Source organism: Thunnus thynnus, chromosome 23 (genome assembly GCF_963924715.1).
Source record: "Thunnus thynnus chromosome 23, fThuThy2.1, whole genome shotgun sequence".
Classification (NCBI taxonomy): Eukaryota; Metazoa; Chordata; class Actinopteri; order Scombriformes; family Scombridae; genus Thunnus; species Thunnus thynnus.
The window spans coordinates 8,285,112-8,307,323 of record NC_089539.1 but is presented as its reverse complement, the minus strand read 5'-3'; the positions used below and the strand labels follow the sequence as shown (position 1 = coordinate 8,307,323).

General features: G+C 45.4%; 38 non-coding genes across 38 annotated transcripts; all 38 read right to left on the bottom strand.

Annotated features, from left to right (window-relative positions):
- Positions 1–322: 322 nt before the first annotated feature.
- Positions 323–394, bottom strand: trnaq-cug (transfer RNA glutamine (anticodon CUG)). Its single transcript has one exon. It is a non-coding gene; the product is annotated as a tRNA-Gln (tRNA).
- A 496-nt stretch (positions 395–890) lies between these two features.
- trnaq-cug (transfer RNA glutamine (anticodon CUG)) lies at positions 891–962 on the bottom strand. The gene has a single exon. It is a non-coding gene; the product is annotated as a tRNA-Gln (tRNA).
- Positions 963–1,412: 450 nt separating this feature from the next.
- On the bottom strand, positions 1,413–1,495 carry trnal-cag (transfer RNA leucine (anticodon CAG)). The gene has a single exon. It is a non-coding gene; the product is annotated as a tRNA-Leu (tRNA).
- Positions 1,496–2,048: 553 nt separating this feature from the next.
- On the bottom strand, positions 2,049–2,120 carry trnaq-cug (transfer RNA glutamine (anticodon CUG)). Its single transcript has one exon. It is a non-coding gene; the product is annotated as a tRNA-Gln (tRNA).
- Positions 2,121–2,358: 238 nt separating this feature from the next.
- On the bottom strand, positions 2,359–2,430 carry trnaq-uug (transfer RNA glutamine (anticodon UUG)). The gene has a single exon. It is a non-coding gene; the product is annotated as a tRNA-Gln (tRNA).
- Positions 2,431–2,622: 192 nt separating this feature from the next.
- Positions 2,623–2,694, bottom strand: trnaq-cug (transfer RNA glutamine (anticodon CUG)). Its single transcript has one exon. It is a non-coding gene; the product is annotated as a tRNA-Gln (tRNA).
- Positions 2,695–3,144: 450 nt separating this feature from the next.
- On the bottom strand, positions 3,145–3,227 carry trnal-cag (transfer RNA leucine (anticodon CAG)). Its single transcript has one exon. It is a non-coding gene; the product is annotated as a tRNA-Leu (tRNA).
- Positions 3,228–4,332: 1,105 nt separating this feature from the next.
- Positions 4,333–4,404, bottom strand: trnaq-cug (transfer RNA glutamine (anticodon CUG)). The gene has a single exon. It is a non-coding gene; the product is annotated as a tRNA-Gln (tRNA).
- A 450-nt stretch (positions 4,405–4,854) lies between these two features.
- trnal-cag (transfer RNA leucine (anticodon CAG)) lies at positions 4,855–4,937 on the bottom strand. Its single transcript has one exon. It is a non-coding gene; the product is annotated as a tRNA-Leu (tRNA).
- A 588-nt stretch (positions 4,938–5,525) lies between these two features.
- Positions 5,526–5,597, bottom strand: trnaq-cug (transfer RNA glutamine (anticodon CUG)). The gene has a single exon. It is a non-coding gene; the product is annotated as a tRNA-Gln (tRNA).
- Positions 5,598–6,055: 458 nt separating this feature from the next.
- trnaq-cug (transfer RNA glutamine (anticodon CUG)) lies at positions 6,056–6,127 on the bottom strand. Its single transcript has one exon. It is a non-coding gene; the product is annotated as a tRNA-Gln (tRNA).
- Positions 6,128–6,577: 450 nt separating this feature from the next.
- Positions 6,578–6,660, bottom strand: trnal-cag (transfer RNA leucine (anticodon CAG)). Its single transcript has one exon. It is a non-coding gene; the product is annotated as a tRNA-Leu (tRNA).
- Positions 6,661–7,248: 588 nt separating this feature from the next.
- trnaq-cug (transfer RNA glutamine (anticodon CUG)) lies at positions 7,249–7,320 on the bottom strand. The gene has a single exon. It is a non-coding gene; the product is annotated as a tRNA-Gln (tRNA).
- Positions 7,321–7,803: 483 nt separating this feature from the next.
- Positions 7,804–7,875, bottom strand: trnaq-cug (transfer RNA glutamine (anticodon CUG)). Its single transcript has one exon. It is a non-coding gene; the product is annotated as a tRNA-Gln (tRNA).
- Positions 7,876–8,325: 450 nt separating this feature from the next.
- trnal-cag (transfer RNA leucine (anticodon CAG)) lies at positions 8,326–8,408 on the bottom strand. The gene has a single exon. It is a non-coding gene; the product is annotated as a tRNA-Leu (tRNA).
- A 588-nt stretch (positions 8,409–8,996) lies between these two features.
- On the bottom strand, positions 8,997–9,068 carry trnaq-cug (transfer RNA glutamine (anticodon CUG)). Its single transcript has one exon. It is a non-coding gene; the product is annotated as a tRNA-Gln (tRNA).
- A 458-nt stretch (positions 9,069–9,526) lies between these two features.
- trnaq-cug (transfer RNA glutamine (anticodon CUG)) lies at positions 9,527–9,598 on the bottom strand. The gene has a single exon. It is a non-coding gene; the product is annotated as a tRNA-Gln (tRNA).
- A 450-nt stretch (positions 9,599–10,048) lies between these two features.
- trnal-cag (transfer RNA leucine (anticodon CAG)) lies at positions 10,049–10,131 on the bottom strand. Its single transcript has one exon. It is a non-coding gene; the product is annotated as a tRNA-Leu (tRNA).
- A 588-nt stretch (positions 10,132–10,719) lies between these two features.
- trnaq-cug (transfer RNA glutamine (anticodon CUG)) lies at positions 10,720–10,791 on the bottom strand. Its single transcript has one exon. It is a non-coding gene; the product is annotated as a tRNA-Gln (tRNA).
- Positions 10,792–11,564: 773 nt separating this feature from the next.
- On the bottom strand, positions 11,565–11,636 carry trnaq-cug (transfer RNA glutamine (anticodon CUG)). The gene has a single exon. It is a non-coding gene; the product is annotated as a tRNA-Gln (tRNA).
- Positions 11,637–12,086: 450 nt separating this feature from the next.
- On the bottom strand, positions 12,087–12,169 carry trnal-cag (transfer RNA leucine (anticodon CAG)). Its single transcript has one exon. It is a non-coding gene; the product is annotated as a tRNA-Leu (tRNA).
- Positions 12,170–12,757: 588 nt separating this feature from the next.
- trnaq-cug (transfer RNA glutamine (anticodon CUG)) lies at positions 12,758–12,829 on the bottom strand. The gene has a single exon. It is a non-coding gene; the product is annotated as a tRNA-Gln (tRNA).
- A 483-nt stretch (positions 12,830–13,312) lies between these two features.
- On the bottom strand, positions 13,313–13,384 carry trnaq-cug (transfer RNA glutamine (anticodon CUG)). Its single transcript has one exon. It is a non-coding gene; the product is annotated as a tRNA-Gln (tRNA).
- Positions 13,385–13,834: 450 nt separating this feature from the next.
- trnal-cag (transfer RNA leucine (anticodon CAG)) lies at positions 13,835–13,917 on the bottom strand. The gene has a single exon. It is a non-coding gene; the product is annotated as a tRNA-Leu (tRNA).
- Positions 13,918–14,505: 588 nt separating this feature from the next.
- trnaq-cug (transfer RNA glutamine (anticodon CUG)) lies at positions 14,506–14,577 on the bottom strand. Its single transcript has one exon. It is a non-coding gene; the product is annotated as a tRNA-Gln (tRNA).
- Positions 14,578–15,060: 483 nt separating this feature from the next.
- On the bottom strand, positions 15,061–15,132 carry trnaq-cug (transfer RNA glutamine (anticodon CUG)). The gene has a single exon. It is a non-coding gene; the product is annotated as a tRNA-Gln (tRNA).
- A 450-nt stretch (positions 15,133–15,582) lies between these two features.
- trnal-cag (transfer RNA leucine (anticodon CAG)) lies at positions 15,583–15,665 on the bottom strand. The gene has a single exon. It is a non-coding gene; the product is annotated as a tRNA-Leu (tRNA).
- A 588-nt stretch (positions 15,666–16,253) lies between these two features.
- trnaq-cug (transfer RNA glutamine (anticodon CUG)) lies at positions 16,254–16,325 on the bottom strand. The gene has a single exon. It is a non-coding gene; the product is annotated as a tRNA-Gln (tRNA).
- A 483-nt stretch (positions 16,326–16,808) lies between these two features.
- Positions 16,809–16,880, bottom strand: trnaq-cug (transfer RNA glutamine (anticodon CUG)). Its single transcript has one exon. It is a non-coding gene; the product is annotated as a tRNA-Gln (tRNA).
- A 450-nt stretch (positions 16,881–17,330) lies between these two features.
- Positions 17,331–17,413, bottom strand: trnal-cag (transfer RNA leucine (anticodon CAG)). The gene has a single exon. It is a non-coding gene; the product is annotated as a tRNA-Leu (tRNA).
- A 588-nt stretch (positions 17,414–18,001) lies between these two features.
- Positions 18,002–18,073, bottom strand: trnaq-cug (transfer RNA glutamine (anticodon CUG)). The gene has a single exon. It is a non-coding gene; the product is annotated as a tRNA-Gln (tRNA).
- A 483-nt stretch (positions 18,074–18,556) lies between these two features.
- Positions 18,557–18,628, bottom strand: trnaq-cug (transfer RNA glutamine (anticodon CUG)). Its single transcript has one exon. It is a non-coding gene; the product is annotated as a tRNA-Gln (tRNA).
- A 450-nt stretch (positions 18,629–19,078) lies between these two features.
- Positions 19,079–19,161, bottom strand: trnal-cag (transfer RNA leucine (anticodon CAG)). Its single transcript has one exon. It is a non-coding gene; the product is annotated as a tRNA-Leu (tRNA).
- A 588-nt stretch (positions 19,162–19,749) lies between these two features.
- Positions 19,750–19,821, bottom strand: trnaq-cug (transfer RNA glutamine (anticodon CUG)). The gene has a single exon. It is a non-coding gene; the product is annotated as a tRNA-Gln (tRNA).
- Positions 19,822–20,317: 496 nt separating this feature from the next.
- trnaq-cug (transfer RNA glutamine (anticodon CUG)) lies at positions 20,318–20,389 on the bottom strand. Its single transcript has one exon. It is a non-coding gene; the product is annotated as a tRNA-Gln (tRNA).
- Positions 20,390–20,839: 450 nt separating this feature from the next.
- trnal-cag (transfer RNA leucine (anticodon CAG)) lies at positions 20,840–20,922 on the bottom strand. The gene has a single exon. It is a non-coding gene; the product is annotated as a tRNA-Leu (tRNA).
- Positions 20,923–21,489: 567 nt separating this feature from the next.
- Positions 21,490–21,561, bottom strand: trnaq-cug (transfer RNA glutamine (anticodon CUG)). Its single transcript has one exon. It is a non-coding gene; the product is annotated as a tRNA-Gln (tRNA).
- A 480-nt stretch (positions 21,562–22,041) lies between these two features.
- On the bottom strand, positions 22,042–22,113 carry trnaq-cug (transfer RNA glutamine (anticodon CUG)). The gene has a single exon. It is a non-coding gene; the product is annotated as a tRNA-Gln (tRNA).
- Positions 22,114–22,212: the final 99 nt, after the last annotated feature.

Genomic DNA, 22,212 nt, shown 5'->3' with positions numbered 1-22,212 from the left:
AACTTTTGCTACTTGCTCGGCTCCCTCCTTGGCCAGACTTTCACTTCAAGATCAACTTTTTAGCCCAATGTATTCAGGTCATCTGCCCACAATTGAAAAATGGTGTCAATTTCCACATAATCAAGAGATGAATATCTCTTAAGTGTAGATCGCCATGACTTTCAGACAGACTGGAAAAACAGTAACCACAATGGATTCAGTCTTTCAAAAAACCAAGCGTCTTCCAAAGAAAGGGCACTGTTTCCACATTTACAAGCGCTGACAAGATAGGACTAAAGTCCCTGCATTTTACCTGTAAATGGTCTCGCCACCTCTTAAAACCAGGTCCCACCGAGATTTGAACTCGGATCGCTGGATTCAGAGTCCAGAGTGCTAACCATTACACCATGGAACCACACACTAGGTTGCGCAATGGCTCTTGACAAGCTAGTGGAGAACAATGTCGATTTCCATATTAGCCTATGACCATGGCATTTTGCTGTCATGTATAACACAAATAGCCTACGGTAAGAACAGTAACCACAAAGGATTCAGTCTTTCAAAAAACACAGCGTCCTCCAAAAAGAGGGCAGAGCTTTCACATTTGCAAAAGTCACTGCATTTTAAGCGCAAATCTTGTCGAAATCAGGTTCCACTGAGATTTGAACTCGGATCACTGGATTCAAAGTCAAGAGTGCTAACCATTACACCATGGAACAACAGCTCACATCTACCCGTAAAGTCACCTCACAGGTCCCTCAGGAGAATTGGACGATCTGAAGAGCGAGTGATCAGTCTGCGATCACTGAGCGACTGAGCAGTCTTGATATCAGTCGCAGATTCCCAGCCACTGACGCCATCAGGTGAAGGTGGCTTACTTAGGCAGGTGGACAGGTGGCAGTCTTGAAACCAGGTCCCACCGAGATTTGAACTCAGATCGCTGGATTCAGAGTCCAGAGTGCTAACCATTACACCATGGAACCATGCGTTCTGTTGCATTATGTCTCTTGGCAACCTAGTGGAGAACAGTGTCAATTTCCCCATCGGCCTATGGCGATGGTGTTTTGCTATCATTTATAACACAAATAAGCTACGTTAAGAACAGTTACCACAAAGGATTCAGTCATTTCCAAGCGACAGGTGAACACACATAAATCTGGTATATCGGGCTAATGCGCCGCTCAGAGACAAGAGGGGATGCGGGAGATGATCATTCAGTGAGTGTTTTGAAGGAGCGGGTCTACTCATTTTACAAGTTTATGGAGCACATGGTAGCAGCACAGCTACTGTGCACCAACGCATTGCTTTCTGTGCACAGGTTGAGAGTGTAGAGACTGAACCGTTGTGGCTTTTTTCTCAAGCGCTCATCATCCAGTGTCTTTCCCAATGTTGTCTTAGCGGCAAGGTTCAGGACTACTGTGAAAAACACTGGCTGTCAGAAGTGGGATTCGAACCCACGCCTCCAGGGGAGACTGCGACCTGAACACAGCGCCTTAGACCGCTCGGCCATCCTGACTGCGTCTGAAGGTCCGGACCTATGATTTTGGATCCACATAGCAATTAGCAATGATTGATGGACTCTCTCTCAGCGTATGGCTGCGAGTAGTGACAAAGTCAGGCAAACTGACAGTGTAGATCATTAAAATAAATGAATGAATAAAGCAGAGATAGCGTATGAAATTACCAGTAACGCAGTGGGTAACATTTTAAAAAGGCACCTTTACTGCCTAACGTAAGCAACTTATTAAACTTTTGCTACTTGCTCGGCTCCCTCCTTGGCCAGACTTTCACTTCAAGATCAACTTTTTAGCCCAATGTATTCAGGTCATCTGCCCACAATTGAAAAATGGTGTCAATTTCCACATAATCAAGAGATGAATATCTCTTAAGTGTAGATCGCCATGACTTTCAGACAGACTGGAAAAACAGTAACCACAATGGATTCAGTCTTTCAAAAAACCAAGTGTCTTCCAAAGAAAGGGCACTGTTTCCACATTTACAAGCGCTGACAAGATAGGACTAAAGTCCCTGCATTTTACCTGTAAATGGTCTCGCCACCTCTTAAAACCAGGTCCCACCGAAATTTGAACTCGGATCGCTGGATTCAGAGTCCAGAGTGCTAACCATTACACCATGGAACCACACACTAGGTTGCGCAATGGACAAGCTAGTGGACAAGCTAGTGGAGAACAATGTCGATTTCCATATTAGCCTATGACCATGGCATTTTGCTGTCATGTATAACACAAATAGCCTACGGTAAGAACAGTAACCACAAAGGATTCAGTCTTTCAAAAAACACAGCGTCTTCCAAAAAGAGGGCAGAGCTTTCACATTTTCAAAAGTCACTACATTTTAAGTGCAAACCTTCTCGAAATCAGGTTCCACCGAGATTTGAACTCGGATCACTGGATTCAAATTCCAAAGTGCTAACCATTACACCATGGAACCACAGTTCACATCTACCCGTAAAGTCACCTCACAGGTCCCTCAGGAGAATTGGACGATCTGAAGAGCGAGTGATCAGTCTGCGATCACTGAGCGACTGAGGAGTCTTGATATCAGTCGCAGATTCCCAGCCACTGACGCCATCAGGTGAAGGTGGCTTACTTAGGCAGGTGGACAGGTGGCAGTCTTGAAACCAGGTCCCACCGAGATTTGAACTCGGATCGCTGGATTCAGAGTCCAGAGTGCTAACCATTACACCATGGAACCATGCGTTCTGTTGCATTATGTCTCTTGGCAACCTAGTGGAGAACAGTGTCAATTTCCCCATCGGCCTATGGCGATGGTGTTTTGCTTTCATTTATAACACAAATAAGCTACGTTAAGAACAGTAACCACAAAGGATTCAGTCATTTCCAAGCGACAGGTGAACACACATAAATCTGGTATATCGGGCTAATGCGCCGCTCAGAGACAAGAGGGGATGCGGGAGATGATCATTTAGTGAGTGTTTTGAAGGAGCGGGTCTACTCATTTTACAAGTTTATGGAGCACATGGTAGCAGCACAGCTACTGTGCACCAACACATTGCTTTCTGTGCACAGGTTGAGAGTGTAGAGACTGAACCGTTGTGGCTTTTTTCTCAAGCGCTCATCATCCAGTGTCTTTCCCAATGTTGTCTTAGCGGCAAGGTTCAGGACTACTGTGAAAAACACTGGCTGTCAGAAGTGGGATTCGAACCCACGCCTCCAGGGGAGACTGCGACCTGAACGCAGCGCCTTAGACCGCTCGGCCATCCTGACTGCGTCTGAAGGTCCGGACCTATGATTTTGGATCCACATAGCAATTAGCAATGATTGATGGACTCTCTCTCAGCGTATGGCTGCGAGTAGTGACAAAGTCAGGCAAACTGACAGTGTAGATCATTAAAATAAATGAATGAATAAAGCAGAGATAGCGTATGAAATTACCAGTAACGCAGTGGGTAACATTTTAAAAAGGCACCTTTACTGCCTAACGTAAGCAACTTATTAAACTTTTGCTACTTGCTCGGCTCCCTCCTTGGCCAGACTTTCACTTCAAGATCAACTTTTTAGCCCAATGTATTCAGGTCATCTGCCCTCATGATATTCAAGACAATTGAAAAATGGTGTCAATTTCCACATAATCAAGAGATGAATATCTCTTAAGTGTAGATCACCATGACTTTCAGACAGACTGGAAAAACAGTAACCACAATGGATTCAGTCTTTCAAAAAACCAAGCGTCTTCCAAAGAAAGGGCACTGTTTCCACATTTACAAGCGCTGACAAGATAGGACTAAAGTCCCTGCATTTTACCTGTAAATGGTCTCGCCACCTCTTAAAACCAGGTCCCACCGAGATTTGAACTCGGATCGCTGGATTCAGAGTCCAGAGTGCTAACCATTACAAGCGCAATGGCTCTTGACAAGCTAGTGGAGAACAATGTCGATTTCCATATTAGCCTATGACCATGGCATTTTGCTGTCATGTATAACACAAATAGCCTACGGTAAGAACAGTAACCACAAAGGATTCAGTCTTTCAAAAAACACAGCGTCTTCCAAAAAGAGGGCAGAGCTTTCACATTTTCAAAAGTCACTGCATTTTAAGTGCAAATCTTGTCGAAATCAGGTTCCACCGAGATTTGAACTCGGATCAAAGTCCAGAGTGCTAACCATTACACCATGGAACCACAGCTCACATCTACCCGTAAAGTCACCTCACAGGTCCCTCAGGAGAATTGGACGATCTGAAGAGCGAGTGATCAGTCTGCGATCACTGAGCGACTGAGCAGTCTTGATATCAGTCGCAGATTCCCAGCCACTGACGCCATCAGGTGAAGGTGGCTTACTTAGGCAGGTGGACAGGTGGCAGTCTTGAAACCAGGTCCCACCGAGATTTGAACTCGGATCGCTGGATTCAGAGTCCAGAGTGCTAACCATTACACCATGGAACCATGCGCTCTGTTGCATTATGTCTCTTGGCAACCTAGTGGAGAACAGTGTCAATTTCCCCATCGGCCTATGGCGATGGTGTTTTGCTATCATTTATAACACAAATAAGCTATGTTAAGAACAGTAACCACAAAGGATTCAGTCATTTCCAAGCGACAGGTGAACACACATAAATCTGGTATATCGGGCTAATGCGCCGCTCAGAGACAAGAGGGGATGCGGGAGATGATCATTCAGTGAGTGTTTTGAAGGAGCGGGTCTACTCATTTTACAAGTTTATGGAGCACATGGTAGCAGCACAGCTACTGTGCACCAACGCATTGCTTTCTGTGCACAGGTTGAGAGTGTAGAGACTGAACCGTTGTGGCTTTTTTCTCAAGCGCTCATCATCCAGTGTCTTTCCCAATGTTGTCTTAGCGGCAAGGTTCAGGACTACTGTGAAAAACACTGGCTGTCAGAAGTGGGATTCGAACCCACGCCTCCAGGGGAGACTGCGACCTGAACGCAGCGCCTTAGACCGCTCGGCCATCCTGACTGCGTCTGAAGGTCCGGACCTATGATTTTGGATCCACATAGCAATTAGCAATGATTGATGGACTCTCTCGAGGCAAAAAAGGCACCGCTCTCAGCGTATGGCTGCGAGTAGTGACAAAGTCAGGCAAACTGACAGTGTAGATCATTAAAATAAATGAATGAATAAAGCAGAGATAGCGTATGAAATTACCAGTAACGCAGTGGGTAACATTTTAAAAAGGCACCTTTACTGCCTAACGTAAGCAACTTATTAAACTTTTGCTACTTGCTCGGCTCCCTCCTTGGCCAGACTTTCACTTCAAGATCAACTTTTTAGCCCAATGTATTCAGGTCATCTGCCCTCATGATATTCAAGACAATTGAAAAATGGTGTCAATTTCCACATAATCAAGAGATGAATATCTCTTAAGTGTAGATCGCCATGACTTTCAGACAGACTGGAAAAACAGTAACCACAATGGATTCAGTCTTTCAAAAAACCAAGCGTCTTCCAAAGAAAGGGCACTGTTTCCACATTTACAAGCGCTGACAAGATAGGACTAAAGTCCCTGCATTTTACCTGTAAATGGTCTCGCCACCTCTTAAAACCAGGTCCCACCGAGATTTGAACTCGGATCGCTGGATTCAGAGTCCAGAGTGCTAACCATTACACCATGGAACCACACACTAGGAGAACAATGTCGATTTCCGTATTAGCCTATGACCATGGCATTTTGCTGTCATGTATAACACAAATAGCCTACGGTAAGAACAGTAACCACAAAGGATTCAGTCTTTCAAAAAACACAGCGTCTTCCAAAAAGAGGGCAGAGCTTTCACATTTTCAAAAGTCACTGCATTTTAAGTGCAAATCTTGTCGAAATCAGGTTCCACCGAGATTTGAACTCGGATCAAAGTCCAGAGTGCTAACCATTACACCATGGAACCACAGCTCACATCTACCCGTAAAGTCACCTCACAGGTCCCTCAGGAGAATTGGACGATCTGAAGAGCGAGTGATCAGTCTGCGATCACTGAGCGACTGAGCAGTCTTGATATCAGTCGCAGATTCCCAGCCACTGACGCCATCAGGTGAAGGTGGCTTACTTAGGCAGGTGGACAGGTGGCAGTCTTGAAACCAGGTCCCACCGAGATTCGAACTCGGATCGCTGGATTCAGAGTCCAGAGTGCTAACCATTACACCATGGAACCATGCGCTCTGTTGCATTATGTCTCTTGGCAACCTAGTGGAGAACAGTGTCAATTTCCCCATCGGCCTATGGCGATGGTGTTTTGCTATCATTTATAACACAAATAAGCTACGTTAAGAACAGTAACCACAAAGGATTCAGTCATTTCCAAGCGACAGGTGAACACACATAAATCTGGTATATCGGGCTAATGCGCCGCTCAGAGACAAGAGGGGATGCGGGAGATGATCATTCAGTGAGTGTTTTGAAGGAGCGGGTCTACTCATTTTACAAGTTTATGGAGCACATGGTAGCAGCACAGCTACTGTGCACCAACGCATTGCTTTCTGTGCACAGGTTGAGAGTGTAGGGACTGAACCGTTGTGGCTTTTTTCTCAAGCGCTCATCATCCAGTGTCTTTCCCAATGTTGTCTTAGCGGCAAGGTTCAGGACTACTGTGAAAAACACTGGCTGTCAGAAGTGGGATTCGAACCCACGCCTCCAGGGGAGACTGCGACCTGAACGCAGCGCCTTAGACCGCTCGGCCATCCTGACTGCGTCTGAAGGTCCGGACCTATGATTTTGGATCCACATAGCAATTAGCAATGATTGATGGACTCTCTCGAGGCAAAAAAGGCACCGCTCTCAGCGTATGGCTGCGAGTAGTGACAAAGTCAGGCAAACTGACAGTGTAGATCATTAAAATAAATGAATGAATAAAGCAGAGATAGCGTATGAAATTACCAGTAACGCAGTGGGTAACATTTTAAAAAGGCACCTTTACTGCCTAACGTAAGCAACTTATTAAACTTTTGCTACTTGCTCGGCTCCCTCCTTGGCCAGACTTTCACTTCAAGATCAACTTTTTAGCCCAATGTATTCAGGTCATCTGCCCTCATGATATTCAAGACAATTGAAAAATGGTGTCAATTTCCACATAATCAAGAGATGAATATCTCTTAAGTGTAGATCGCCATGACTTTCAGACAGACTGGAAAAACAGTAACCACAATGGATTCAGTCTTTCAAAAAACCAAGCGTCTTCCAAAGAAAGGGCACTGTTTCCACATTTACAAGCGCTGACAAGATAGAACTAAAGTCCCTGCATTTTACCTGTAAATGGTCTCGCCACCTCTTAAAACCAGGTCCCACCGAGATTTGAACTCGGATCGCTGGATTCAGAGTCCAGAGTGCTAACCATTACACCATGGAACCACACACTAGGTTGCGCAATGGCTCTTGACAAGCTAGTGGAGAACAATGTCGATTTCCGTATTAGCCTATGACCATGGCATTTTGCTGTCATGTATAACACAAATAGCCTACGGTAAGAACAGTAACCACAAAGGATTCAGTCTTTCAAAAAACACAGCGTCTTCCAAAAAGAGGGCAGAGCTTTCACATTTTCAAAAGTCACTGCATTTTAAGTGCAAATCTTGTCGAAATCAGGTTCCACCGAGATTTGAACTCGGATCAAAGTCCAGAGTGCTAACCATTACACCATGGAATCACAGCTCAATTCTCCTGAGTCACCTCACAGGTCCCTCAGGAGAATTGGACGATCTGAAGAGCGAGTGATCAGTCTGAGATCACTGAGCGACTGAGCAGTCTTGATATCAGTCGCAGATTCCCAGCCACTGACGCCATCAGGTGAAGGTGGCTTACCTAGGCAGGTGGACAGGTGGCAGTCTTGAAACCAGGTCCCACCGAGATTTGAACTCGGATCGCTGGATTCAGAGTCCAGAGTGCTAACCATTACACCATGGAACCATGCGCTCTGTTGCATTATGTCTCTTGGCAACCTAGTGGAGAACAGTGTCAATTTCCCCATCGGCCTATGGCGATGGTGTTTTGCTATCATTTATAACACAAATAAGCTACGTTAAGAACAGTAACCACAAAGGATTCAGTCATTTCCAAGCGACAGGTGAACACACATAAATCTGGTATATCGGGCTAATGCGCCGCTCAGAGACAAGAGGGGATGCGGGAGATGATCATTCAGTGAGTGTTTTGAAGGAGCGGGTCTACTCATTTTACAAGTTTATGGAGCACATGGTAGCAGCACAGCTACTGTGCACCAACGCATTGCTTTCTGTGCACAGGTTGAGAGTGTAGAGACTGAACCGTTGTGGCTTTTTTCTCAAGCGCTCATCATCCAGTGTCTTTCCCAATGTTGTCTTAGCGGCAAGGTTCAGGACTACTGTGAAAAACACTGGCTGTCAGAAGTGGGATTCGAACCCACGCCTCCAGGGGAGACTGCGACCTGAACGCAGCGCCTTAGACCGCTCGGCCATCCTGACTGCGTCTGAAGGTCCGGACCTATGATTTTGGATCCACATAGCAATTAGCAATGATTGATGGACTCTCTCGAGGCAAAAAAGGCACCGCTCTCAGCGTATGGCTGCGAGTAGTGACAAAGTCAGGCAAACTGACAGTGTAGATCATTAAAATAAATGAATGAATAAAGCAGAGATAGCGTATGAAATTACCAGTAACGCAGTGGGTAACATTTTAAAAAGGCACCTTTACTGCCTAACGTAAGCAACTTATTAAACTTTTGCTACTTGCTCGGCTCCCTCCTTGGCCAGACTTTCACTTCAAGATCAACTTTTTAGCCCAATGTATTCAGGTCATCTGCCCTCATGATATTCAAGACAATTGAAAAATGGTGTCAATTTCCACATAATCAAGAGATGAATATCTCTTAAGTGTAGATCGCCATGACTTTCAGACAGACTGGAAAAACAGTAACCACAATGGATTCAGTCTTTCAAAAAACCAAGCGTCTTCCAAAGAAAGGGCACTGTTTCCACATTTACAAGCGCTGACAAGATAGGACTAAAGTCCCTGCATTTTACCTGTAAATGGTCTCGCCACCTCTTAAAACCAGGTCCCACCGAGATTTGAACTCGGATCGCTGGATTCAGAGTCCAGAGTGCTAACCATTACACCATGGAACCACACACTAGGAGAACAATGTCGATTTCCGTATTAGCCTATGACCATGGCATTTTGCTGTCATGTATAACACAAATAGCCTACGGTAAGAACAGTAACCACAAAGGATTCAGTCTTTCAAAAAACACAGCGTCTTCCAAAAAGAGGGCAGAGCTTTCACATTTTCAAAAGTCACTGCATTTTAAGTGCAAATCTTGTCGAAATCAGGTTCCACCGAGATTTGAACTCGGATCAAAGTCCAGAGTGCTAACCATTACACCATGGAACCACAGCTCACATCTACCCGTAAAGTCACCTCACAGGTCCCTCAGGAGAATTGGACGATCTGAAGAGCGAGTGATCAGTCTGCGATCACTGAGCGACTGAGCAGTCTTGATATCAGTCGCAGATTCCCAGCCACTGACGCCATCAGGTGAAGGTGGCTTACTTAGGCAGGTGGACAGGTGGCAGTCTTGAAACCAGGTCCCACCGAGATTCGAACTCGGATCGCTGGATTCAGAGTCCAGAGTGCTAACCATTACACCATGGAACCATGCGCTCTGTTGCATTATGTCTCTTGGCAACCTAGTGGAGAACAGTGTCAATTTCCCCATCGGCCTATGGCGATGGTGTTTTGCTATCATTTATAACACAAATAAGCTACGTTAAGAACAGTAACCACAAAGGATTCAGTCATTTCCAAGCGACAGGTGAACACACATAAATCTGGTATATCGGGCTAATGCGCCGCTCAGAGACAAGAGGGGATGCGGGAGATGATCATTCAGTGAGTGTTTTGAAGGAGCGGGTCTACTCATTTTACAAGTTTATGGAGCACATGGTAGCAGCACAGCTACTGTGCACCAACGCATTGCTTTCTGTGCACAGGTTGAGAGTGTAGGGACTGAACCGTTGTGGCTTTTTTCTCAAGCGCTCATCATCCAGTGTCTTTCCCAATGTTGTCTTAGCGGCAAGGTTCAGGACTACTGTGAAAAACACTGGCTGTCAGAAGTGGGATTCGAACCCACGCCTCCAGGGGAGACTGCGACCTGAACGCAGCGCCTTAGACCGCTCGGCCATCCTGACTGCGTCTGAAGGTCCGGACCTATGATTTTGGATCCACATAGCAATTAGCAATGATTGATGGACTCTCTCGAGGCAAAAAAGGCACCGCTCTCAGCGTATGGCTGCGAGTAGTGACAAAGTCAGGCAAACTGACAGTGTAGATCATTAAAATAAATGAATGAATAAAGCAGAGATAGCGTATGAAATTACCAGTAACGCAGTGGGTAACATTTTAAAAAGGCACCTTTACTGCCTAACGTAAGCAACTTATTAAACTTTTGCTACTTGCTCGGCTCCCTCCTTGGCCAGACTTTCACTTCAAGATCAACTTTTTAGCCCAATGTATTCAGGTCATCTGCCCTCATGATATTCAAGACAATTGAAAAATGGTGTCAATTTCCACATAATCAAGAGATGAATATCTCTTAAGTGTAGATCGCCATGACTTTCAGACAGACTGGAAAAACAGTAACCACAATGGATTCAGTCTTTCAAAAAACCAAGCGTCTTCCAAAGAAAGGGCACTGTTTCCACATTTACAAGCGCTGACAAGATAGGACTAAAGTCCCTGCATTTTACCTGTAAATGGTCTCGCCACCTCTTAAAACCAGGTCCCACCGAGATTTGAACTCGGATCGCTGGATTCAGAGTCCAGAGTGCTAACCATTACACCATGGAACCACACACTAGGTTGCGCAATGGCTCTTGACAAGCTAGTGGAGAACAATGTCGATTTCCGTATTAGCCTATGACCATGGCATTTTGCTGTCATGTATAACACAAATAGCCTACGGTAAGAACAGTAACCACAAAGGATTCAGTCTTTCAAAAAACACAGCGTCTTCCAAAAAGAGGGCAGAGCTTTCACATTTTCAAAAGTCACTGCATTTTAAGTGCAAATCTTGTCGAAATCAGGTTCCACCGAGATTTGAACTCGGATCAAAGTCCAGAGTGCTAACCATTACACCATGGAACCACACACTAGGTTGCGCAATGGCTCTTGACAAGCTAGTGGAGAACAATGTCGATTTCCGTATTAGCCTATGACCATGGCATTTTGCTGTCATGTATAACACAAATAGCCTACGGTAAGAACAGTAACCACAAAGGATTCAGTCTTTCAAAAAACACAGCGTCTTCCAAAAAGAGGGCAGAGCTTTCACATTTTCAAAAGTCACTGCATTTTAAGTGCAAATCTTGTCGAAATCAGGTTCCACCGAGATTTGAACTCGGAGTCCAGAGTGCTAACCATTACACCATGGAACCACAGCTCAATTCTCCTGAGTCACCTCACAGGTCCCTCAGGAGAATTGGACGATCTGAAGAGCGAGTGATCAGTCTGCGATCACTGAGCGACTGAGCAGTCTTGATATCAGTCGCAGATTCCCAGCCACTGACGCCATCAGGTGAAGGTGGCTTACTTAGGCAGGTGGACAGGTGGCAGTCTTGAAACCAGGTCCCACCGAGATTTGAACTCGGATCGCTGGATTCAGAGTCCAGAGTGCTAACCATTACACCATGGAACCATGCGCTCTGTTGCATTATGTCTCTTGGCAACCTAGTGGAGAACAGTGTCAATTTCCCCATCGGCCTATGGCGATGGTGTTTTGCTATCATTTATAACACAAATAAGCTACGTTAAGAACAGTAACCACAAAGGATTCAGTCATTTCCAAGCGACAGGTGAACACACATAAATCTGGTATATCGGGCTAATGCGCCGCTCAGAGACAAGAGGGGATGCGGGAGATGATCATTCAGTGAGTGTTTTGAAGGAGCGGGTCTACTCATTTTACAAGTTTATGGAGCACATGGTAGCAGCACAGCTACTGTGCACCAACGCATTGCTTTCTGTGCACAGGTTGAGAGTGTAGGGACTGAACCGTTGTGGCTTTTTTCTCAAGCGCTCATCATCCAGTGTCTTTCCCAATGTTGTCTTAGCGGCAAGGTTCAGGACTACTGTGAAAAACACTGGCTGTCAGAAGTGGGATTCGAACCCACGCCTCCAGGGGAGACTGCGACCTGAACGCAGCGCCTTAGACCGCTCGGCCATCCTGACTGCGTCTGAAGGTCCGGACCTATGATTTTGGATCCACATAGCAATTAGCAATGATTGATGGACTCTCTCGAGGCAAAAAAGGCACCGCTCTCAGCGTATGGCTGCGAGTAGTGACAAAGTCAGGCAAACTGACAGTGTAGATCATTAAAATAAATGAATGAATAAAGCAGAGATAGCGTATGAAATTACCAGTAACGCAGTGGGTAACATTTTAAAAAGGCACCTTTACTGCCTAACGTAAGCAACTTATTAAACTTTTGCTACTTGCTCGGCTCCCTCCTTGGCCAGACTTTCACTTCAAGATCAACTTTTTAGCCCAATGTATTCAGGTCATCTGCCCTCATGATATTCAAGACAATTGAAAAATGGTGTCAATTTCCACATAATCAAGAGATGAATATCTCTTAAGTGTAGATCGCCATGACTTTCAGACAGACTGGAAAAACAGTAACCACAATGGATTCAGTCTTTCAAAAAACCAAGCGTCTTCCAAAGAAAGGGCACTGTTTCCACATTTACAAGCGCTGACAAGATAGAACTAAAGTCCCTGCATTTTACCTGTAAATGGTCTCGCCACCTCTTAAAACCAGGTCCCACCGAGATTTGAACTCGGATCGCTGGATTCAGAGTCCAGAGTGCTAACCATTACACCATGGAACCACACACTAGGTTGCGCAATGGCTCTTGACAAGCTAGTGGAGAACAATGTCGATTTCCGTATTAGCCTATGACCATGGCATTTTGCTGTCATGTATAACACAAATAGCCTACGGTAAGAACAGTAACCACAAAGGATTCAGTCTTTCAAAAAACACAGCGTCTTCCAAAAAGAGGGCAGAGCTTTCACATTTTCAAAAGTCACTGCATTTTAAGTGCAAATCTTGTCGAAATCAGGTTCCACCGAGATTTGAACTCGGATCAAAGTCCAGAGTGCTAACCATTACACCATGGAATCACAGCTCAATTCTCCTGAGTCACCTCACAGGTCCCTCAGGAGAATTGGACGATCTGAAGAGCGAGTGATCAGTCTGAGATCACTGAGCGACTGAGCAGTCTTGATATCAGTCGCAGATTCCCAGCCACTGACGCCATCAGGTGAAGGTGGCTTACCTAGGCAGGTGGACAGGTGGCAGTCTTGAAACCAGGTCCCACCGAGATTTGAACTCGGATCGCTGGATTCAGAGTCCAGAGTGCTAACCATTACACCATGGAACCATGCGCTCTGTTGCATTATGTCTCTTGGCAACCTAGTGGAGAACAGTGTCAATTTCCCCATCGGCCTATGGCGATGGTGTTTTGCTATCATTTATAACACAAATAAGCTACGTTAAGAACAGTAACCACAAAGGATTCAGTCATTTCCAAGCGACAGGTGAACACACATAAATCTGGTATATCGGGCTAATGCGCCGCTCAGAGACAAGAGGGGATGCGGGAGATGATCATTCAGTGAGTGTTTTGAAGGAGCGGGTCTACTCATTTTACAAGTTTATGGAGCACATGGTAGCAGCACAGCTACTGTGCACCAACGCATTGCTTTCTGTGCACAGGTTGAGAGTGTAGGGACTGAACCGTTGTGGCTTTTTTCTCAAGCGCTCATCATCCAGTGTCTTTCCCAATGTTGTCTTAGCGGCAAGGTTCAGGACTACTGTGAAAAACACTGGCTGTCAGAAGTGGGATTCGAACCCACGCCTCCAGGGGAGACTGCGACCTGAACGCAGCGCCTTAGACCGCTCGGCCATCCTGACTGCGTCTGAAGGTCCGGACCTATGATTTTGGATCCACATAGCAATTAGCAATGATTGATGGACTCTCTCGAGGCAAAAAAGGCACCGCTCTCAGCGTATGGCTGCGAGTAGTGACAAAGTCAGGCAAACTGACAGTGTAGATCATTAAAATAAATGAATGAATAAAGCAGAGATAGCGTATGAAATTACCAGTAACGCAGTGGGTAACATTTTAAAAAGGCACCTTTACTGCCTAACGTAAGCAACTTATTAAACTTTTGCTACTTGCTCGGCTCCCTCCTTGGCCAGACTTTCACTTCAAGATCAACTTTTTAGCCCAATGTATTCAGGTCATCTGCCCTCATGATATTCAAGACAATTGAAAAATGGTGTCAATTTCCACATAATCAAGAGATGAATATCTCTTAAGTGTAGATCGCCATGACTTTCAGACAGACTGGAAAAACAGTAACCACAATGGATTCAGTCTTTCAAAAAACCAAGCGTCTTCCAAAGAAAGGGCACTGTTTCCACATTTACAAGCGCTGACAAGATAGAACTAAAGTCCCTGCATTTTACCTGTAAATGGTCTCGCCACCTCTTAAAACCAGGTCCCACCGAGATTTGAACTCGGATCGCTGGATTCAGAGTCCAGAGTGCTAACCATTACACCATGGAACCACACACTAGGTTGCGCAATGGCTCTTGACAAGCTAGTGGAGAACAATGTCGATTTCCGTATTAGCCTATGACCATGGCATTTTGCTGTCATGTATAACACAAATAGCCTACGGTAAGAACAGTAACCACAAAGGATTCAGTCTTTCAAAAAACACAGCGTCTTCCAAAAAGAGGGCAGAGCTTTCACATTTTCAAAAGTCACTGCATTTTAAGTGCAAATCTTGTCGAAATCAGGTTCCACCGAGATTTGAACTCGGATCAAAGTCCAGAGTGCTAACCATTACACCATGGAATCACAGCTCAATTCTCCTGAGTCACCTCACAGGTCCCTCAGGAGAATTGGACGATCTGAAGAGCGAGTGATCAGTCTGAGATCACTGAGCGACTGAGCAGTCTTGATATCAGTCGCAGATTCCCAGCCACTGACGCCATCAGGTGAAGGTGGCTTACCTAGGCAGGTGGACAGGTGGCAGTCTTGAAACCAGGTCCCACCGAGATTTGAACTCGGATCGCTGGATTCAGAGTCCAGAGTGCTAACCATTACACCATGGAACCATGCGCTCTGTTGCATTATGTCTCTTGGCAACCTAGTGGAGAACAGTGTCAATTTCCCCATCGGCCTATGGCGATGGTGTTTTGCTATCATTTATAACACAAATAAGCTACGTTAAGAACAGTAACCACAAAGGATTCAGTCATTTCCAAGCGACAGGTGAACACACATAAATCTGGTATATCGGGCTAATGCGCCGCTCAGAGACAAGAGGGGATGCGGGAGATGATCATTCAGTGAGTGTTTTGAAGGAGCGGGTCTACTCATTTTACAAGTTTATGGAGCACATGGTAGCAGCACAGCTACTGTGCACCAACGCATTGCTTTCTGTGCACAGGTTGAGAGTGTAGAGACTGAACCGTTGTGGCTTTTTTCTCAAGCGCTCATCATCCAGTGTCTTTCCCAATGTTGTCTTAGCGGCAAGGTTCAGGACTACTGTGAAAAACACTGGCTGTCAGAAGTGGGATTCGAACCCACGCCTCCAGGGGAGACTGCGACCTGAACGCAGCGCCTTAGACCGCTCGGCCATCCTGACTGCGTCTGAAGGTCCGGACCTATGATTTTGGATCCACATAGCAATTAGCAATGATTGATGGACTCTCTCGAGGCAAAAAAGGCACCGCTCTCAGCGTATGGCTGCGAGTAGTGACAAAGTCAGGCAAACTGACAGTGTAGATCATTAAAATAAATGAATGAATAAAGCAGAGATAGCGTATGAAATTACCAGTAACGCAGTGGGTAACATTTTAAAAAGGCACCTTTACTGCCTAACGTAAGCAACTTATTAAACTTTTGCTACTTGCTCGGCTCCCTCCTTGGCCAGACTTTCACTTCAAGATCAACTTTTTAGCCCAATGTATTCAGGTCATCTGCCCTCATGATATTCAAGACAATTGAAAAATGGTGTCAATTTCCACATAATCAAGAGATGAATATCTCTTAAGTGTAGATCGCCATGACTTTCAGACAGACTGGAAAAACAGTAACCACAATGGATTCAGTCTTTCAAAAAACCAAGCGTCTTCCAAAGAAAGAGCACTGTTTCCACATTTACAAGCGCTGACAAGATAGGACTAAAGTCCCTGCATTTTACCTGTAAATGGTCTCGCCACCTCTTAAAACCAGGTCCCACCGAGATTTGAACTCGGATCGCTGGATTCAGAGTCCAGAGTGCTAACCATTACACCATGGATCCACACACTAGGTTGCGCAATGGCTCTTGACAAGCTAGTGGAGAACAATGTCGATTTCCATATTAGCCTATGACCATGGCATTTTGCTGTCATGTATAACACAAATAGCCTACGGTAAGAACAGTAACCACAAAGGATTCAGTCTTTCAAAAAACACAGCGTCTTCCAAAAAGAGGGCAGAGCTTTCACATTTGCAAAAGTCACTGCATTTTAAGTGCAAATCTTGTCGAAATCAGGTTCCACCGAGATTTGAACTCAGATCAAAGTCCAGAGTGCTAACCATTACACCATGGAACCACAGCTCAATTCTCCTGAGTCACCTCACAGGTCCCTCAGGAGAATTGGACGATCTGAAGAGCGAGTGATCAGTCTGCGATCACTGAGCGACTGAGCAGTCTTGATATCAGTCGCAGATTCCCAGCCACTGACGCCATCAGGTGAAGGTGGCTTACTTAGGCAGGTGGACAGGTGGCAGTCTTGAAACCAGGTCCCACCAAGATTTGAACTCGGATCGCTGGATTCAGAGTCCAGAGTGCTAACCATTACACCATGGAACCATGCGCTCTGTTGCATTATGTCTCTTGGCAACCTAGTGGAGAACAGTGTCAATTTCCCCATCGGCCTATGGCGATGGTGTTTTGCTATCATTTATAACACAAATAAGCTACGTTAAGAACAGTAACCACAAAGGATTCAGTCATTTCCAAGCGACAGGTGAACACACATAAATCTGGTATATCGGGCTAATGCGCCGCTCAGAGACAAGAGGGGATGCGGGAGATGATCATTCAGTGAGTGTTTTGAAGGAGCGGGTCTACTCATTTTACAAGTTTATGGAGCACATGGTAGCAGCACAGCTACTGTGCACCAACGCATTGCTTTCTGTGCACAGGTTGAGAGTGTAGGGACTGAACCGTTGTGGCTTTTTTCTCAAGCGCTCATCATCCAGTGTCTTTCCCAATGTTGTCTTAGCGGCAAGGTTCAGGACTACTGTGAAAAACACTGGCTGTCAGAAGTGGGATTCGAACCCACGCCTCCAGGGGAGACTGCGACCTGAACGCAGCGCCTTAGACCGCTCGGCCATCCTGACTGCGTCTGAAGGTCCGGACCTATGATTTTGGATCCACATAGCAATTAGCAATGATTGATGGACTCTCTCGAGGCAAAAAAGGCACCGCTCTCAGCGTATGGCTGCGAGTAGTGACAAAGTCAGGCAAACTGACAGTGTAGATCATTAAAATAAATGAATGAATAAAGCAGAGATAGCGTATGAAATTACCAGTAACGCAGTGGGTAACATTTTAAAAAGGCACCTTTACTGCCTAACGTAAGCAACTTATTAAACTTTTGCTACTTGCTCGGCTCCCTCCTTGGCCAGACTTTCACTTCAAGATCAACTTTTTAGCCCAATGTATTCAGGTCATCTGCCCTCATGATATTCAAGACAATTGAAAAATGGTGTCAATTTCCACATAATCAAGAGATGAATATCTCTTAAGTGTAGATCGCCATGACTTTCAGACAGACTGGAAAAACAGTAACCACAATGGATTCAGTCTTTCAAAAAACCAAGCGTCTTCCAAAGAAAGGGCACTGTTTCCACATTTACAAGCGCTGACAAGATAGAACTAAAGTCCCTGCATTTTACCTGTAAATGGTCTCGCCACCTCTTAAAACCAGGTCCCACCGAGATTTGAACTCGGATCGCTGGATTCAGAGTCCAGAGTGCTAACCATTACACCATGGAACCACACACTAGGTTGCGCAATGGCTCTTGACAAGCTAGTGGAGAACAATGTCGATTTCCGTATTAGCCTATGACCATGGCATTTTGCTGTCATGTATAACACAAATAGCCTACGGTAAGAACAGTAACCACAAAGGATTCAGTCTTTCAAAAAACACAGCGTCTTCCAAAAAGAGGGCAGAGCTTTCACATTTTCAAAAGTCACTGCATTTTAAGTGCAAATCTTGTCGAAATCAGGTTCCACCGAGATTTGAACTCGGATCAAAGTCCAGAGTGCTAACCATTACACCATGGAATCACAGCTCAATTCTCCTGAGTCACCTCACAGGTCCCTCAGGAGAATTGGACGATCTGAAGAGCGAGTGATCAGTCTGAGATCACTGAGCGACTGAGCAGTCTTGATATCAGTCGCAGATTCCCAGCCACTGACGCCATCAGGTGAAGGTGGCTTACCTAGGCAGGTGGACAGGTGGCAGTCTTGAAACCAGGTCCCACCGAGATTTGAACTCGGATCGCTGGATTCAGAGTCCAGAGTGCTAACCATTACACCATGGAACCATGCGCTCTGTTGCATTATGTCTCTTGGCAACCTAGTGGAGAACAGTGTCAATTTCCCCATCGGCCTATGGCGATGGTGTTTTGCTATCATTTATAACACAAATAAGCTACGTTAAGAACAGTAACCACAAAGGATTCAGTCATTTCCAAGCGACAGGTGAACACACATAAATCTGGTATATCGGGCTAATGCGCCGCTCAGAGACAAGAGGGGATGCGGGAGATGATCATTCAGTGAGTGTTTTGAAGGAGCGGGTCTACTCATTTTACAAGTTTATGGAGCACATGGTAGCAGCACAGCTACTGTGCACCAACGCATTGCTTTCTGTGCACAGGTTGAGAGTGTAGAGACTGAACCGTTGTGGCTTTTTTCTCAAGCGCTCATCATCCAGTGTCTTTCCCAATGTTGTCTTAGCGGCAAGGTTCAGGACTACTGTGAAAAACACTGGCTGTCAGAAGTGGGATTCGAACCCACGCCTCCAGGGGAGACTGCGACCTGAACGCAGCGCCTTAGACCGCTCGGCCATCCTGACTGCGTCTGAAGGTCCGGACCTATGATTTTGGATCCACATAGCAATTAGCAATGATTGATGGACTCTCTCGAGGCAAAAAAGGCACCGCTCTCAGCGTATGGCTGCGAGTAGTGACAAAGTCAGGCAAACTGACAGTGTAGATCATTAAAATAAATGAATGAATAAAGCAGAGATAGCGTATGAAATTACCAGTAACGCAGTGGGTAACATTTTAAAAAGGCACCTTTACTGCCTAACGTAAGCAACTTATTAAACTTTTGCTACTTGCTCGGCTCCCTCCTTGGCCAGACTTTCACTTCAAGATCAACTTTTTAGCCCAATGTATTCAGGTCATCTGCCCTCATGATATTCAAGACAATTGAAAAATGGTGTCAATTTCCACATAATCAAGAGATGAATATCTCTTAAGTGTAGATCGCCATGACTTTCAGACAGACTGGAAAAACAGTAACCACAATGGATTCAGTCTTTCAAAAAACCAAGCGTCTTCCAAAGAAAGAGCACTGTTTCCACATTTACAAGCGCTGACAAGATAGGACTAAAGTCCCTGCATTTTACCTGTAAATGGTCTCGCCACCTCTTAAAACCAGGTCCCACCGAGATTTGAACTCGGATCGCTGGATTCAGAGTCCAGAGTGCTAACCATTACACCATGGATCCACACACTAGGTTGCGCAATGGCTCTTGACAAGCTAGTGGAGAACAATGTCGATTTCCATATTAGCCTATGACCATGGCATTTTGCTGTCATGTATAACACAAATAGCCTACGGTAAGAACAGTAACCACAAAGGATTCAGTCTTTCAAAAAACACAGCGTCTTCCAAAAAGAGGGCAGAGCTTTCACATTTGCAAAAGTCACTGCATTTTAAGTGCAAATCTTGTCGAAATCAGGTTCCACCGAGATTTGAACTCGGATCACTGGATTCAAAGTCAAGAGTGCTAACCATTACACCATGGAACAACAGCTCACATCTACCCGTAAAGTCACCTCACAGGTCCCTCAGGAGAATTGGACGATCTGAAGAGCGAGTGATCAGTCTGCGATCACTGAGCGACTGAGCAGTCTTGATATCAGTCGCAGATTCCCAGCCACTGACGCCATCAGGTGAAGGTGGCTTACTTAGGCAGGTGGACAGGTGGCAGTCTTGAAACCAGGTCCCACCGAGATTTGAACTCGGATCGCTGGATTCAGAGTCCAGAGTGCTAACCATTACACCATGGAACCATGCGTTCTGTTGCATTATGTCTCTTGGCAACCTAGTGGAGAACAGTGTCAATTTCCCCATCGGCCTATGGCGATGGTGTTTTGCTATCATTTATAACACAAATAAGCTACGTTAAGAACAGTAACCACAAAGGATTCAGTCATTTCCAAGCGACAGGTGAACACACATAAATCTGGTATATCGGGCTAATGCGCCGCTCAGAGACAAGAGGGGATGCGGGAGATGATCATTCAGTGAGTGTTTTGAAGGAGCGGGTCTACTCATTTTACAAGTTTATGGAGCACATGGTAGCAGCACAGCTACTGTGCACCAACGCATTGCTTTCTGTGCACAGGTTGAGAGTGTAGAGACTGAACCGTTGTGGCTTTTTTCTCAAGCGCTCATCATCCAGTGTCTTTCCCAATGTTGTCTTAGCGGCAAGGTTCAGGACTACTGTGAAAAACACTGGCTGTCAGAAGTGGGATTCGAACCCACGCCTCCAGGGGAGACTGCGACCTGAACGCAGCGCCTTAGACCGCTCGGCCATCCTGACTGCGTCTGAAGGTCCGGACCTATGATTTTGGATCCACATAGCAATTAGCAATGATTGATGGACTCTCTCTCAGCGTATGGCTGCGAGTAGTGACAAAGTCAGGCAAACTGACAGTGTAGATCATTAAAATAAATGAATGAATAAAGCAGAGATAGCGTATGAAATTACCAGTAACGCAGTGGGTAACATTTTAAAAAGGCACCTTTACTGCCTAACGTAAGCAACTTATTAAACTTTTGCTACTTGCTCGGCTCCCTCCTTGGCCAGACTTTCACTTCAAGATCAACTTTTTAGCCCAATGTATTCAGGTCATCTGCCCTCATGATATTCAAGACAATTGAAAAATGGTGTCAATTTCCACATAATCAAGAGATGAATATCTCTTAAGTGTAGATCGCCATGACTTTCAGACAGACTGGAAAAACAGTAACCACAATGGATTCAGTCTTTCAAAAAACCAAGCGTCTTCCAAAGAAAGGGCACTGTTTCCACATTTACAAGCGCTGACAAGATAGGACTAAAGTCCCTGCATTTTACCTGTAAATGGTCTCGCCACCTCTTAAAACCAGGTCCCACCGAGATTTGAACACGGATCGCTGGATTCAGAGTCCAGAGTGCTAACCATTACACCATGGAACCACACACTAGGTTGCGCAATGGCTCTTGACAAGCTAATGGAGAACAATGTCGATTTCCGTATTAGCCTATGACCATGGCATTTTGCTGTCATGTATAACACAAATAGCCTACGGTAAGAACAGTAACCACAAAGGATTCAGTCTTTCAAAAAACACAGCGTCTTCCAAAAAGAGGGCAGAGCTTTCACATTTTCAAAAGTCACTGCATTTTAAGTGCAAATCTTGTCGAAATCAGGTTCCACCGAGATTTGAACTCGGATCACTGGATTCAAAGTCCAGAGTGCTAACCACAGCTCACATCTACCCGTAAAGTCACCTCACAGTCACCTCAGGAGAATTGGACGATCTGAAGAGCGAGTGATCAGTCTGCGATCACTGAGCCACTGAGCAGTCTTGATATCAGTCGCAGATTCCCAGCCACTGACGCCATCAGGTGAAGGTGGCTTACTTAGGCAGGTGGACAGGTGGCAGTCTTGAAACCAGGTCCCACCGAGATTTGAACTCGGATCGCTGGATTCAGAGTCCAGAGTGCTAACCATTACACCATGGAACCATGCGCTCTGTTGCATTATGGCTCTTGGCAACCTAGTGGAGAACAGTGTCAATTTCCCCATCGGCCTATGGCGATGGTGTTTTGCTATCATTTATAACA